Source organism: Rhinoraja longicauda, chromosome 21 (genome assembly GCF_053455715.1).
Source record: "Rhinoraja longicauda isolate Sanriku21f chromosome 21, sRhiLon1.1, whole genome shotgun sequence".
Taxonomy (NCBI): domain Eukaryota; kingdom Metazoa; phylum Chordata; class Chondrichthyes; order Rajiformes; family Arhynchobatidae; genus Rhinoraja; species Rhinoraja longicauda.
The window spans coordinates 7,165,496-7,182,490 of NC_135973.1; the positions used below are offsets into that span (position 1 = coordinate 7,165,496).

At 42.3% G+C, this 16,995-nt stretch overlaps 1 protein-coding gene across 1 annotated transcript in view; it reads left to right on the top strand.

Annotated features, from left to right (window-relative positions):
• Positions 1 to 7,877, top strand: part of syngr3a (synaptogyrin 3a) — a 48,815-nt gene extending 40,938 nt beyond the window's left edge. The window contains exon 5 of the transcript XR_013548670.1: positions 5 to 7,877. The gene's annotated coding sequence lies outside the window, so the exon portion shown is untranslated. The remainder of the gene's footprint in view (positions 1 to 4) is intronic.
• The last annotated feature ends 9,118 nt before the right edge of the window (positions 7,878 to 16,995 follow it).

Genomic DNA, 16,995 nt, shown 5'->3' on the forward strand with positions numbered 1-16,995 from the left:
TGAGGAAGCTGGCAACCCTACTAATACGGGACAAGGGCGGTCCCGTACGGGACAAACTAATTTAGCCCAAAATACAGGATGTCCCGACTAATACGGGCCAGTTGGCAACCGGATAAGGGGAGACACAAGGAATTGTAGATGCTGGAATCTGAGCAAAATATAAAGGGCAGGAGTAACTCAGTGAGTCAGGCAGCATCTCTGGAGGACATGGATAAGTCTGAGGATATAGGTTCACGTCGGAAGAAGGGCCCCAGCCTGAAATGTAGCCAATCCACATCCTCCAGAGATGCTGCCTGACCCGCCGAGTAATTCCAGCACTTTGTGTTCTACACAATAAACATCCTTTTGACTATGTGAATGATATGTAGGAGGCACGGGGAGTGTGGGTTGAGAAAGCTCTGCTGAATCTGTAGGTTAAGATTAATGGTTTTAACAACATAGCATTAAGACTATAGCTTGCATAAGTTTGTTACTGTAACTGTTAACACTTGTATATAACAGTAATAACCCTTGTTTGTAAGAGAGACAACCTAAGCAGCACCTTTTAACCTGTGTTTACAATCCTGTAGTGCTGTTGCAAGTAAGAATTTCTTTGTTCCATAAGTCAGAGAAGCGGAATTAGGCCATTCGGCCCATCAAGTCTGCTCCACCCCTTGATCGTGGCTGATCTATCTCCCCTCTCAACACCATTCTTCTGCCTTCTTCATGTAAACTTTGACACCCTGACTAATCAAGAACCTATTCATTTCTGCTTTGAATACCCAATGACAGCCTCTGTGGCAGTGGATTCCACTGATTCACCACCCTGTGAATAAATGAATCTCCATTCCATAACAGAACATATAATAATTAAACATTCTTGACTCTTAAATCTTTAAAGGCAATAACATTGAGTATTGAATATAGAAGTTAGGAGGTCTAAGACAGTTGTATAAGACATTGGTAAAGTCATACTTAATTGTGTTCAGTTTTGGTCACCCCTGTTATAGGAAACATGTTGTTAAGCTGGAAAGGGTGCAGAAAAGATTTATGAGGATGTTGTCAGGACTCAAGGGACTGAGCTATAGGGAGAGGTTTGGTAGGCTAGGACTTTATTCCCTGGAGCGCAGGAGGAGAGTTGGGCCGAAGGGCCTGTTTTCACACTGTGTAACTCTGAATGCAACTTGAAGAAAATTAACATAGAATGGTAGCCACCCAGAAGAATGTCTATTCAACCCCAAAGTGCTGGTGTGAGATTTCTCAAAGAAAATCCACCTACTTTCCCCACAACCCTACAAATATTTATCCTTAGACACAAAAAGTTGGAGTAACAGCGGGACAGTCGGCATCTCTGGAGAGAAGGAATGGGTGATGTTTCGGGTCACAACCCATTCCTTCTTTCCAGAGATGCTGCAAATATTTATCCAATGTGTAGGAACAAATTGCAGATGCTGGTTTAAACCGAAGATAGACACAAAATGCTGGAGTAACACAGCGGGACAGGCAGTATCTTCTTCTTTGAAGAAGGGTCTCGACCCGAAACGTCACCCATTCCTTCCATCCAGAGATGCTGCCTGTCCCGCTGAGTTACTTAAATATTTAGCCTATTCCCTTTTAGGAAGTTACTGTGGTATTCCTGCAAGTGAGGGCAAAATTAACATTTCCCAGCTGCATATTCTTTCCCCCTTGTGTCATCTTTTTCTCATTATCAATTTTGTTACCACTGTCTCCTCTGTGAATAATCCACATGACACTGGAAACAGTTTTTCTGTGTTTACTGTATCAAAACTTTACAAGATTTTTAACACCTCTTCCAAATATAACCTTGGCCTTCTCTGTTTTGGAGAGAACAAATCCTAGTTCCTCATGATTCTCCAGCTATCTGGAGTCTCTCATCTCTGGCGCCATTCTGGCAAACCTCCTCTGCACTCCTTCGGAAGTGTTGACAACCATTCTGCTAAGTGACGGTCAGAACTAAACGCCATACTGCAAGTAAGATCGAATGAGTGTTTTGGGAAGTTCAGTTTAGTTTAGAGATACAGCATGGAAACAGGCCCTATGGCCCACTGAGTCCGTGCCGACCAGCGATCCCCGTACACTACATACTAACACTGTCCTACACACACGAGGGACAATTTATAATTATTACCAAGCCAAATAACCTACAAACGTGCACATCATTGGAGTGTGGGAGGAAACCGGTGCACCCGGAGAAAACCCAGGTAAGTCACAGGGAGAACGTACAAACTCCATACGGACAGCAGGGGTAGTTCGGACCAAACCCAGGTCTCCAGCGCTGTAAGGCAGCACCTCTCCTGCTTTGATCATGTTTTGTTTTTCAATTTTGGGAAATGGATTCAAACCACTCTGACCTGTGAGGGCCTTCATGAAAGAGAGAGTAACCTTAATCCGATGTGAAAATGAGTTACAGGCTGAGCAGTTTGTAAGGGTCCTTGACTAGGAACCTTCCATCTCGTCTTTGGCAATGTCATTTAAGCAGGCTCTAGGAAGCAACGGTCAAGATCTTTTTTCTGAGCTTGGGATGAAAATGAAGGATTGTCATTATATTTCTTTTTGCTCTCAGGTTATACATACGATAGATAAGAATTAAAGCATTTCTCACCAAATACAATTCAAGCAACCTGTGGTCTGGAAAGCATCTGCCATTTTGTAACCACGATGCAAATTCCATCAGACATTCAAATGCGGTTGACTGACTGTAGTTAACGCCAGCATGGTTAAGATTCTTAAATTAAGTAGTACCTGTTCCCATGTTACCCATTTTATTCCCGAATTTGGGAATAAAGGCTATAAAAGCAGATTTGCAATCTTCCAAATGGAAACAAGACACTTACCCCCACTTCATCTCCCCGCAATCTTAATTGTTTTTTATGCTCTATGTTTCTTTATCAATTCCTTTTACTAATAATATTTTTGTTTCAAGTCTCATTCTGGTTATGCAGTTTCCCCAAGTTTATCATTCTTTTAGTGAGCTATTTTTTAAACTCTGCTTATCCTCATAACTGCCTACTTACTTTCCCAAATCCAGAATCAGTTGAGATTCAGTTGACGTTAGAACCAAGGAACTGCAGATGCTGATTTACAAAATAAGGCACAAAGTGCTGAAGTAACTCAGCTTCTCTGGAGAACATGGATAGGTGACGTTTCAGGTTGGGACTCTTCTTCAGACTGATTGCTTCAGCACTTTGTATCTTTTAGACAATAGACAATAGGTGCAGGAGTAGGCCATTCGGCTCTTCGAGCTAGCACCACCATTCAATGTGATCATGGCTGATCATTCTCAATCAGTACCCTGTTCCTGCCTTCTCCCCATACCCCCTGACTCCGCTATCCTTAAGAGCTCTATCTTGCTCTCTCTTGAATGCATTCAGAGAATTGGCCTCCATTGCCTTCTGAGGCAGAGAATTCCACAGATTCACAACTCTCTGACTGAAAAAGTTTTTCCTCATCTCAGTTTTAAATGGCCTATCCCTTATTCTTAAACTGTGGCCCCTTGTTCTGGACTCCCCCAACATTGGGAACATGTTTCCTGCCTCTAACGTGTCCAACCCCTTAATAATCTTATACGTTTCGATAAGATCCCCTCTCATCCTTCTAAATTCCAGTGTATACAAGCTTAGTCGCTCCAGTCTTCCAACATATGACAGTCCCGCCATTCCGGGAATTAACCTAGTGAACCTACGCTGCATGCCCTCAATAGCAAGAATATCCTTGAATATCCAGGAATATTCTATTAATATTTATTGTAAATCCAAATCTTGCGCTGGTGGATTCAAGTCCTAGCTCACAACAGTGTGGAGATGTGCAATGGAGTGTTCCCCCGCTGGAGTCACTGTATTTCTGATGAGATATTACACAATGGCTTCATCTGCTCTCTCCAGCTCCCTCTGGCCTCTTTCGAGGAGCAGATGGCTAATATTCACGCCTCAGTTAAAGTTATTACATCACATTATTGTTTGTGCGAGCTTGTTGTGGATTTATTATCTGCAAAGCTTCATACACGTGCATCAGGGGTGGCACAGTGGTGCAGCTGGTAGAGCTGCTGCCTCACAGCACCAGAGACCCCGGTTCAATCCTGACCTTGGGTTCTGTCCATGTGGAGTTTGCATGTTCTCCCTCTGACCTTGTGCCTTCGGTTTCCTCCCACACCGCTAAGACGTGCAGGTTTGTGGGCTAATCGGCCTCTGTAAATTGCCCCTAATGTGTAGGGGGAGGATGGGAAAGAGGGATAACATGGAACTGGTGTGAACAGATGACATCTGTTTCCATGCTGTATCTCTAATCAAAACTAAATAGTGTCTACATTTCAAAAGTACTTCATTGGGTCCAAAGTGCTTGGGAACATGAGACAAGAGATGCAAAATAGTCAATTTCAATATTGGATCCATGTGACAAAATAGTTTCTTGCAGGAAAGAAAAACCTTTATAGAAATTGACGTTACAAATTGAATTTGTGGCGTTAATGATAATGCAATAGATTTTCTCTAGCCTTTTCCACTTCTGAATAATTATAGTTTTCCATGCTTACACTGCCAAATGTAAAATTGTGACATTCCAACAAGGTGCCCATTTATTGATGTACAGCTGGTGTAAAGTTAATTCAGACCATCAAGCTTTACATGAAATGAGAAATCACCAATGTGCATTTGAATTTTGCGCTCAGAACCTCGGGAAAATAGTCTTCAAAAATGGTACTGGTACACTGATATCCAAACTGTGAAGGTTGGCGTGAAGTGAATGGGGAAAATCGATACAAAACTCGAAAAAGGTTCTACAATATTGACTGTTTTAAAAGCGTTCACAACAATTTGTACGGTTTTATTTCAAATAAAGCAGACAACGGCTGTTGTAGTGAGATTTGATTCTTATTGATTAGTGTTCATAATTTGTGCCAGTTTGTATCACTTAATTTTGTCACCTCGGGTGACTTTGTCTGATTTGGTTACTGTTTTTGTGTAGAAGTATCTGATTACCACTGTCACTGTCCATTGATGCATTCGTGAACTTCTGTTGAAATTAAAGTGTTTGAAATCCTGATCATCTATTAATGAACTTCAAAACTTTCCTGGGAAGTTAATGGAAGGTGCCCAACATCTTTAGTGACAGTTAAGAAACATCAGAAGTATCCAGTCAATGACGAACCGCACATTGTATCAATCAAGTAGGTAAATGTCGGCCTGACCAAGTGATAAAATGCGGAATCTTGTCCTGAACTAGATCACTTACAGCGAAGAGACACAAAAGTGCTGGAGTAACTCAGCAGGTCCAGGCAGCATCTATGGAGAAAATGGATAGGTCACGTTTCAGGTCGAGTCCCTTCTTCGGACCACAAATTGTGTTATGGACACGCTCAGCCGCCATATTAAATATTCAGGATAATTGTAAGTCACAGATGTTTTAAAACCATTAATTCAGAAGATTAAACTGGTGATTTTAAACTACTTAAAATGTCTCAGCTTAACTAATGAAGAGTCACGAAAGGCTCTTCAGCTGTGAAACAATGGTGCAAATGGTCCAATTCAATGCCTTACTTTTTTTAATATTATAAAATTTATTCGTCCCACAACGGGGAAATTTGCAGGGTTACAGCAGCAAAGTGGATAGCAAAAAGAATAAGCATTCATTAAAAAAATTTAATTAAAAATTTCCCATATTAAAGGCACCTGAAATCAAAGATACGAGAGGAACAAGATGGACCACTCCGTTGAAATCGCCTATACTGAAGTGTAGTACGCAAAGGTGCGTAATGTCCACCATTTTAGTAGGCAAAACCCGCCTTTCGCTATGCCTCTCGCAGTGCAATCTGTGTTTTGGGGGAACAGTATGTGTGATGATATCATTAAAATGCAGAATATATCTCATCTATCAATTCACAGATTTTTGTTATTTTTCTTTTTAAATGTTTCTGCACGTTTCTGCCTACTAAAATGGCGCCGTGACATACTACAGTTTTTAGGGTCGAGTGGTCTATCTTGCTCTGCTCTATTATCTTTGGCTGAAATACCTGTGTTGCTGTATTGGCTAAGGTGATGGCAGGCAACTGAGTCGACTGCCAGGCGTCAGGGCTCTTTATACATTGGAAATGTATTGACACTCCTGTGTGATGATGTTTTAAGGGATTACAATGGCAGAAAAGTCGTAATCGCCACTGAGTTATCTGGGCAGTTATCATAACTTGTGCATTGTTTTGGCAAGGAAACTAGTGGTGCAGGCGTGGCCTGGTGGTGCAGCATAGGTTATAGTGCACCTTATATGCCATAATTTCATGGAACGTTTGCAATTCAAAACAAACTCATCACCGAGAAATTCTTACCGTTTAGTATGGTGAACTCACTTTGCTCCAAAGACCGCATTATAAAGCAGCAAAGATGTTGCTTTTGGAGATATGGGTTTGATTCGAAGACTAGAGGCTCACAGTTAAAATGGATTCATTTGGCTCATCTATCTCAATTAAATCCCCATCCTGATATACGTTGAATTTGTATTCCTTGCCCTTGCTTCTGAATCCCACAAAAATCATCATTTAATCTCTACCACCTTCTCCAGCAGAATTCTGAATGCTTCACAATGATATACTTTATGAAAGTCCTAAGTGATTAAAACTACTTGACATTTCTATACCCGGCCTTTAAATTTATTTAAGTGGTTTTCTTAAGTGCTTAAAAAAAAATAACGTGCAAACGATTGTAAATGATTTCAAACTGAATTATTTTGGTCACTGAGTTCAACTTATACAAAGTAAATGTCATTGAGATGTGTGATGATTCACTGGTTATTCATTACACACAATTTGATTTCTGTCATGAAGGAGCCTGCAGCATGGAGGCTGTGGGACTTGTACAGAGCCTGGAACTCTTGCTCCATTCCCCCCCCCCCCACCCAAGTCGCACCAGCTTCTCGTTCTCACCTAGCAAACAGCTAACAATGGCCTGTTTCCTTTATCATCGTTACTTTTTTGCATATCTTTCATTCATTTGTTCTATATCTCTCTACATCACCGTCTATATTTCTTGTTTCCCATTCCCTGACTCTAATCTGAAGAAGGGTCTTCTCTCCAAAGATGCTGCCTGTCCTGTTGAGTTACTCCAGCATTTTGTGTCTATCTTAGATTATAATTATTTTTTCCTTGGGGACAGAAAATGCCTTTGAGTGATGACTGAATTGTGTTTTTTGTTTCTCAGGTACATGGGTGATATAGGCCACTAAACGAAGGTAGTGGCCAAATACACATCAATACTTTCCATTACAGTCCACCTAGAGATAGGTGTACACTACATTCACTTTGATTTTTTCCACACGCAATTCCTTTACAAACTAGTGTACAAAATTGTCCTTTTGTCCTATAATAAACCTGTACCTTGAATCTTTACTTGCATTGGGATAAATCTCAAATGAAACAAAATAATTTGGCTAAATTTAAGGGGTTGTTTTTGAAGAATTAAACTGAAGTTATGGTTTTGCAGGATTCAGCAGCCCAATCAAAAATCTGTTGGAACTTTACAATCAGTATTCTAACATAGAATTCTTTTTTTTTTTTAAGTGATTAAATTGGGAAAGCACAATCAAATAGTTGTACGTACATGTAAAAACATACTTAAAGAACGATTATCCAAAAGATTCCAATGTGGGAAATGGTGCACCCTCCCCACTAAGGTTCATGGATATAAAGTCCAGAGCAGTTACAGTGGTGCTTATGCTGTGTTTAAGTAGTGTCCGCAATCAGTGATGTATGGAAAATATAAACAATTAAGTGAATCTACTGTATTTACATCTTGGTTTATTTGTTCTTAAAGAACAATGGTCTGTTGTTGTGATTATAAGTAATCTTGTGCCTGTGGACAATAAATTCTCAATAAAGATGTGTCGGTGCACATAAACAGTTGTTGGGCGGATCTCATTTCTTACATGGACGTATCTTTCCTGACTTTGTGTTGCCTCCGGTTTGGAGTTATAATTTCATTGTATCTAGCCCATCTCCAGAATATATGCTCTATATTTGTAGATCTCTCTGCGGTTTCAGCTACTTACCTCATTGGAGACCTTTGGACTATACTTAATTGGACTTTATTGGACATCAGTGTTGTGTCTTTGCACTAAATGTTGTCTCCTTAGTCCTTTCTTTGTGCACTGTGGATGACTTGATTGTATTCATGCAGTCTTTTCGTTGACGGGATAGCACGCAAACAAAGGCTTCTCAGTACAAGACCTCGGTAAATGTGCCAATAGTTATCTAAACTAAACTTAGAACCTCGTGAGATTCCTCAGATAACAATTGTGATTGCGCAAATTTCAGGCTCCAGGTCAAATTCCTCAATCGATTCCTTATTGTGCATTATCTTCCAAATTTGCCAGCTCGTCTTAAATCCCCGGCAGCATACTAATTTGCTTTTTTAATTCTTTAAATAACGTCTAGTTTAGAGATACAACATGGAAACAGGCCCTTTGGCCCATTGAGTCCACGCAGGCCAGCGATCCCTATACATTAGCACTATCCTACACACTAGGGACAATTTACAAACTTTACCAAAGCCAATTAAGCTACAAATCTGTACGACATTAGAGTGCGGAAGAAAATCGGAGCACCCGGGCAAAACCTACGTGGTCACGGAGAGAATGTACAGGCTCCGTGCAGACAGCACCCGTAGTCAGGATCGAACCTGGGTCTCTGGTGCTGTAAGACAGCAGTTCTACCGCTGCACCACTGTGCCGCCCCTCATGATTATTTAATACGTTAAATATTCCTTAAAACTGCACCATTCTCTCTATCATTCCATCTCTTCAATGACTGGTGTGTAGTTTTGAGATAAATAAGCTTTGTCATATCTTAATTATTGCCTACCACCGCCAGGACTGCCAATCTGCCAGTTCATCGTCAAATAGAATATAGAACAGCATAGCGCAGGTATGGGCCCTTCAGCCCACAGTGTGTGCGTCAAATCTGACTATGCATGATCTATATCCCTCTACACGCTGCACTTGCATGTGAACCGGTCCTGCTGAGTCGGATGGTCACTTCGCACAGTGAACCGGCACAGATCTACTTGCACTTTATTCTGTTTTAAAACTGTTCCAATTTGTTTCATTGGGTTGTTTAAAGTTTGAATGAATACTGACTAGCTAATTGATTTATGGTATGGGAGGCGCATTCCCAATCTCGTCGTACCCCTGTACAATGACAATAAAGATATATTGTATTGTATTGTATTGTACCTATCCAAAAGCCTCTTAAACATGACTACTGTATCTGCCTCCGCTGGTGTTTTGCAAAGCAAACTGACAATCGGGTGTTTGAGGCAGGTACTATCGCAACGTTTAAGAAACATTTAGACAGGTACATGGACAGGTCAGGTTTGGAGGGATTATGGGCCAAATGCAGGCAGGTGGGACTAGTGTAGATGGGCCGTTGGTCGGTGTGGGCAAGTTGGACCGAAGGGCCTGTTCCACGCTGTAAGACTCTATAATCTGCATTTAGCTTGTAGAAGAGTACATTGTGAACACTGAATGCGGTACACTAGATTGGAAGAAGTATAAGTGAATCACTGTTTGAGTCCCTCCATGATGGGAAGTGAAGAGCTAAAAGGACAAGCCAGCCAAGATGAGTGAAATAACAAATTACAGAATATAATTCAGCGCCATCTGTATATTAATTTAATATTTGCATTTTAAATAGCTCTTGATTTTTCTTTTGAACTAATTAAAAATCTCCTCTTACCACTTTGTATCTCTCAAGGACACACATGCTTAAGATTGCTCACACAGCATGCCTAAGAATACAGTTCCAGTTTCTGGTTGACATAACGGTCTTGCCAAAAATATTACACTCTGGTGCTGTTTTAGTTCAGTGTGATTCAACAGCTAAAATTAGCTCTGGTGAATAATGCAATAGTGTAAAACTACTATGAATCATTTCAGCGGCTTATAGTAGGTGGAAGGCAAAAAACAAAAATGCTCTCTTGATATTTTTTTATCCAGAGACTAAAAATGAAGCTGCTGGTAAATTTTAATTTGCAAATAATTAGATACAGTGAATGCATTGTCCTTGTTGAAACAAGGAGGTGCAGATGCCTGGATTTCTGGGTTAGCAAAAAATGTCTGGGATGAATTTATTTTCCTGCTTTATGTATATATCTAAATATATTACGACCACACTATGCAAATAATCCAGGGCTAGCCTTATGCTGAACTACATATGACTTCAATCCCATTCTGTTCTGAATTCCAGGCAGCTTCCTGACAGGTTCATAAGGGGTTCATTTAAAGGGTTGTTTTCGAAGAATTAAACTGAAGTTATGGTTTTACGGGATGCAGCAGCCCAATCAAAAATGTGTTGGAACTTTACAATCAGTATTCTAACATAGAATTTTTTTTTTTTATAAAGTGATTAAATTGGGATCGTTTAATTTCCGCAATCAGTGATGTATGGAAAATATAAACAATTGTGCATGATCAGCCATGATCACGGGAATGGCGGTGCTGGCTCGAAGGGCCAAATGGCCTACTCCTGCACCTATTGTCTATAAGATCATAAGTGATAGGAGCAGAATTAGGCCATTCATCCCATCAAATCTACTCCATCATGGCTGATCTATCTCTCCTGCCTTCTCCCCATCACCCGACACCCGTACTGACTCTGACTAAAGAAATTCCTCATCTCCATCCTAAAAGGTTAGAGCAGTGATAATTATCAATTTGCCTCTGTTAGCAATGAGTTCCAGATTCTTCCTACTTTTTAATGAAAATATTTCTCATCAATTCCCCCCCCCCCTCCCCTTAATATTCATACCAATTACTTTCACTATGCCCCCTGTTTTGGACTTTTTTTGCTCCATGTAGGACTTCCTAATACAATACAATACAATACAATATATCTTTATTGTCATTGTACAGGGGTACAACGAGATTGGGAATGCACCTCCCATACGATGCAATAAATTAATTAGCTAATCAGTATTAATTTAAACAACCCAATGAAACAAATTAGAAACAGTTTTAAAACAGAATAAAGTGCAAGTAGATCTGTGCCGGTTGACTGTGCGTTGTGGCCATCCGGCTCAGCAGGACCGGTTCATGGCAGCTATGGCCCTGGGAATGAAGCTGTTCCTGGGTCTGGAGGTGCAGGCGTAGAAGGCCTTGTAGCTTCTGCCGGATGGTAGAAGTTCAAACAGACTATTGCAGGGGTGTGAGGAGTCTTTGTGGATGCTGGTGGCTTTTCTGAGGCATCGTGTGTTGTAGATGCCCTCCAAGGCTGGTAGTTGTGTACGCTATTTTCCTTCCTACTTACTCTAGGTAGACGCCTGATGACTTGCATTCACCTCAATGGTATCTCTCAGTCTCCCCGTTCCAAAGAAAATAAATTCAAACTTGGGTTAATGCTAACCTTTACCCTGTTTGGGGAAAGGGAAAGGGAGGGAGGGAGGGAGGGAGGGATGGAGGGAGGGAGGGAGGGAGGGAGATAAAAGTAGGGAGAGGCGGAGAGTGGTTAATTCAGTTCAGTTTATTTTATTGCCACGTGTATACGTTTTGTTGCGCGCTATCCAGTCATCGGAAAGACTGTACATGATTCCAATCAAGCAGTCCACAGTGTACATACAGATACAGGATAAAGAGAATAATGTTTAGTGCGAGATTATACAAACACCTCGATGGTTTGTATCCAGGTTAACAAACCCTGATTGTAAACAGGGTTTACATTCCTATTGTAAACAGCCTTCAAACTATTTCTATTGAATCACAGAGTCACCACTCTTCTTCTGCAAGTGTGCAAATATGATTGATTGTTGAAATTAGTCGGACACACCTATGCCAACAAAACTGCTGTCAACAGGGAAAGGTCAGCCTGAGTTGCAACTCTGTGTAATGGTAACCAATGCGAGAGGAAATATCCACAGGAACACTACACCAGAATAAAATTGGGCCTTTTGCAATTATTGTGAAGTCAAGAGAATTAGTCAGCTGTGCAGGGAGGGAGGAGAAAGGTCAAGTGAGTAATAGTTAGGAGAGCTGATCTAATACCAGGATGATACAATGCCTCGATGATGCATTGACTGTTTAGTTTAGTGATACAGCGTGGAAACAGGCCCTTCGGCCCACAATATCTGTGCTGAGCATGATGGCACGACCAACCTTTACTTTAGACTTTAGAGATAAAGCGCGGAAACAGGCCCTTCGGCCCACCGAGTCCGTGCCGACCAGCGATCATTCGTTCTACCCTGCACACTAGGATCAAATTAACAGAAGCCAATTAACCTACAAACCTGCACGTCTTTGGAATGTGGGAGGAAACTGGGCACCCATGTGGTCACATGATGAATGTTACAAAGTCGGTAGTGGTCAGATGTACATCCTTAGTCAGAATCGAACCCGGGCCTCAGGCACTGCAAGGCAGGAACTCTACCGCTCTGCCACTTTGCCGTCCTTTGGCGCCACTGTGCCGCCCTTGATGAACACCAAAGTTCTGAACCGGGAAACTCTGATAGGATAAGGGGGATGTTGGATGATTGTACTTTAAACCGATGTGAGAACAGCCATTAACAGAAATCAACCTAAATGGTCCTGACTTTAGGGACAAAATACGTTTGAGAACTACACGATCGTCACGTGCACCGAGGTACAGTGAAATGCTTTTGTTCTGTGCTAACCAGTCAGCGGAAAGTCAATAAATGCATGATTACAACTGAGCCATCCACAGTGTGTGCGGATACATGATAAAATGGATAACATGTAGTGCAAAATAAAGTCCAGTAAAATCCGATCAAAGATAGTCCGAGGGACTCCAATGAGGTAGATAGTAGCTCAGGGCAGTTCTCCAGTTGTTGGTAGGGTGGTTCAGTTGGCTGATAAGACATGAATTAAGATGACTGGACCTATGCTACTCTCAGCATCCTGTAAAAGTGTTTGACTGGGCTGTGAGTCAGGGGAGCCGGCCAGAATAAGACAACCTGGCCTTAGACACGAGTCTGCATCAGTATGGAGGTCTGCAGGTCAGCGGGTGGACAAGAAGAATGCATGTTCAAAACAAATTGTTGCCTTTCTCTTCTGTGTTTTGTGCCTTGGGAATAATTCTTCACCGCACACAGACAGGATGCAAAGACCACTTGTCATAGCCTGTGATTTAAGTCATAGAAGCAGCACGACTAGTCCAAAACACAGTTTATAGTGACATTATAGGGCATTTGACACACCGCTGCCACTATTAGATATGATTTCAAGCACATACTTCACATATAGTTCAGAAAGACTATAAATAATGGCAGTGAGCAGATGACAAATCAAGGAAATGCCATATTCAGCCACTTACTGTAGTTGACTGAAATAATAAGATTGCCAGAACATTACATCTTTTCAGAACAAAGTTTAGCCCCCTCTTCATGTTTGGCTATTTATAGTTAAATCGTTGGTGTCCTCATTTCACCCCAAAAATCTCGTGTTTCCAATTCTCCATCCCTAAGCCACAGCACAGAATGGATCACATACGTGTCCATCCTGAATCCATCTTCTATTTTAAAAAAAATCTAGTTTAGTTAAGAGATACAGTGCGGAAACAGGCCCTTCGGCCCATCGAGTCCGTGCCGACCAGCGATCCCCCACACACTAACACAATCCAACACACACTAGAGAAAACTTACAATTATACCAAACCAATTAGCCTACAAATCTGTACGTCCTTGACGTTTGGGTGGAAACCCGGAGCAACCAGAGAAAACCCATGCAGGTCAAGGGGAGAACATACAAACTCGGTACAGACAAGCATCCGTGCAGTCAGACAATAGACAATAGGTGCAGGAGGAGGCCATTCGGCCCTTCGAGCCAGCACCGCCATTCAATGTGATCATGGCTGATCATTCTCAATCAGTACCCCGTTCCTGCCTTCTCCCCACACCCCCTGACTCCGCTATCCTTAAGAGTTCTATCTAGCTCTCTCTTGAATGCATTCTGAGAATTGGCCTCCACTGCCTTCTGAGGCAGAGAATTCTACAGATTCACAACTCTCTGACTGAAAAAGTTTTTCCTCATCTCCGTTCTAAATGGCCTACCCATTATTCTTAAACTGTGGCCTACTTCCATGGAAGTAGGCTACCTCCACTATGGTCAGACCATTGATTATATTAGTTGTTGTCACTTATTCTCGAGTAAGATCCTACCATCTACTGTACAGTGGTGCAAAGTGCATGGAGATAGCTGATTAGAGCAATCTGGGCTTAAACGTTTCTTTCACACCAGAGACAGTGGTGAAGGAATGCTGTAGCATCAATGACTCGGTTTTCAAGGATCTCTTTTCCTCTTTGATCCTTCCATTGTGGGTGACACAGTGGCACAGGGGGAATGTACAAACTCCGTACAGACAGCATCTGTAGTCAGGATCGAACCCGGGTCTCTGGTGCTGTGAGGCAGCAACTCTACCGCTGGGCCACCATGCCGCATAGTTTGGAGTAGCAAACGGCATATTTTCAGTGAATATGTTCACAGTAGTAGACTAATTACGAAAGAAAAGCCACTGGCACTCTGCTGCTGCACCCATCAAGCACACACAACATACGCAGAAAGAAAAATGCAGGAGTAGCTAGGACGGCACGGTGGCCCAGCGGTAGAGTTGCTGCCCTACAGCGCCAGAAACCTGGGTTCGATACTGACTACAGATGCTGTCTGTCCGGAGTTTGTACGTTCTCCCTGTGCCACTGTGTCACCCACAATGGAGGGATCAAAGAGGAAAAGAGATCCTTGAAAACCGAGTCATTGATGCTACAGCATGCCTTCACCACTGTCACTGGTGTGAAATAAACGTTTAAGCCCAGATTGCTCTAATCAGCTATCTCCATGCACTTTGCACCACTGTACGGTAGATGGTAGGATCTTACTCGGGAATAAGTGACAAACAACTAATAGCCAATAGACAATAGACAATAGGTGCAGGAGGAGGCCATTCAGCCCTTCGAGCCAGCACCGCCATTCAATGCGATCATGGCAGATCACTCTCAATCAGTACCCCGTTCCTGCCTTCTCCCCATACCCCCTCACTCCGCTATCCTTAAGAGCTCTATCCAGCTCTCTCTTGAAAGCATCCAACAAACTGGCCTCCACTGCCTTCTGAGGCAGAGAATTCCACACCTTCACCACTCTCTGACTGAAAAAGTTCTTCCTCATCTCCGTTCTAAATGGCCTACCCCTTATTCTTAAACTGTGGCCACTTGTTCTGGACTCCCCCAACATTGGGAACATGTTTCCTGCCTCTAATGTGTCCAATCTCCTAATTATCTTATATGTTTCAATAAGATCCCCCCTCATCCTTCTAAATTCCAGTGTATACAAGCCTAATTGCTCCAGCCTTTCAACATACGACAGTCCCGCCATTCCGGGAATTAACCTAGTGAACCTATGCTGCAAGCCCTCAATAGCAAGAATATCCTTCCTCAAATTTGGAGGCCAAAACTGCACACAGTACTCCAGGTGCGGTCTCACCTGGGCCCGGTACAACTGTAGAAGGACCTCTTTGCTCCTATACTCAACTCCTCTTGTTACGAAGGCCAACATTCCATTGGCTTTCTTCACTGCCTGCTGTACCTGCATGCTTCCTTTCAGTGACTGATGCACTAGGACCCCCAGATCTCGTTGAACATCCCCTCTTCCTAACTTGACACCATTCAGATAATAATCTGCCTTTCTATTCTTACTTCCAAAGTGAATAACCTCACACTTATCTACATTAAACTGCATCTGCCATGTATCCGCCCACTCACACAACCTGTCCAAGTCACCCTGCAGCCTTATTGCATCTTCCTCACAATTCACACTACCCCCCAGCTTAGTATCATCTGCAAATTTGCTAATGGTACTTTTAATCCCTTCATCTAAGTCATTAATGTATATCGTAAATAGCTGGGGTCCCAGCACCGAACCTTGCGGTACCCCACTGGTCACTGCCTGCCATTCCGAAAGGGACTCATTTATCCCCACTCTTTGCTTTCTGTCTGTCAACCAATGTTCTATCCATGTCAGTACCCTACCCCCAATACCATGTGCTCTAATTTTGCCCACTAATCTCCTATGTGGGACCTTGTCGAAGGCTTTCTGAAAGTCGAGGTACACCACATCCACCGACTCTCCCCTGTCAATTTTCCTAGTTACATCCTCAAAAAATTCCAGTAGATTTGTCAAGCATGATTTCCCCTTCGTAAATCCATGCTGACTCGGAATGATCCTGTTACTGCTATCCAAATGCTCAGCAATTTCGTCTTTTATAATTGACTCCAGCATCTTCCCCACCACTGATGTCAGACTAACTGGTCTATAATTACCCGTTTTCTCTCTCCCTCCTTTCTTAAAAAGTGGGATAACATTTGCTATCCTCCAATCCACAGGAACTGATCCTGAATCTATAGAACATTGAAAAATGATCTCCAATGCTTCCACTATTTCTAGAGCCACCTCCTTAAGTACCCTGGGATGCAGACCATCAGGCCCTGGGGATTTATCAGCCTTCAGTCCCATCAGTCTACCCAAAACCATTTCCTGCCGAATGTGGATTTCCTTCAGTTCCTCCATCACCGTAGGTTCTCCGGCCCCTAGAACATTTGGGAGATTGTGTGTATCTTCCTCAGTGAAGACCGATCCAAAGTAACGGTTTAACTCGTCTGCCATTTCTTTGTTCCCCATAATAAATTCCCCTGCTTCTGTCTTCAAGGGACCCACATTTGCCTTGACTATTTTTTTCCTCTTCACGTACCTAAAAAAACTTTTGCTATCCTCCTTTATATTATTGGCTAGTTTACCCTCGTACCTCATCTTTTCTCCCCGTATTGCCTTTTTAGTTAACTTTTGTTGCTCTTTAAAAGAGTCCCAATCCTCTGTCTTCCCACTCTTCTTTGCTATGTTATACTTCCTCTCCTTAATGTTTATGCTGTCCTTGACTTCCCTTGTCAGCCACAGGTGTCTCTTACTTTCCTTAGAGTCTTTCCGCCTCTTTGGGATAAATTGATCCTGCAACCTCTGCATTATTTC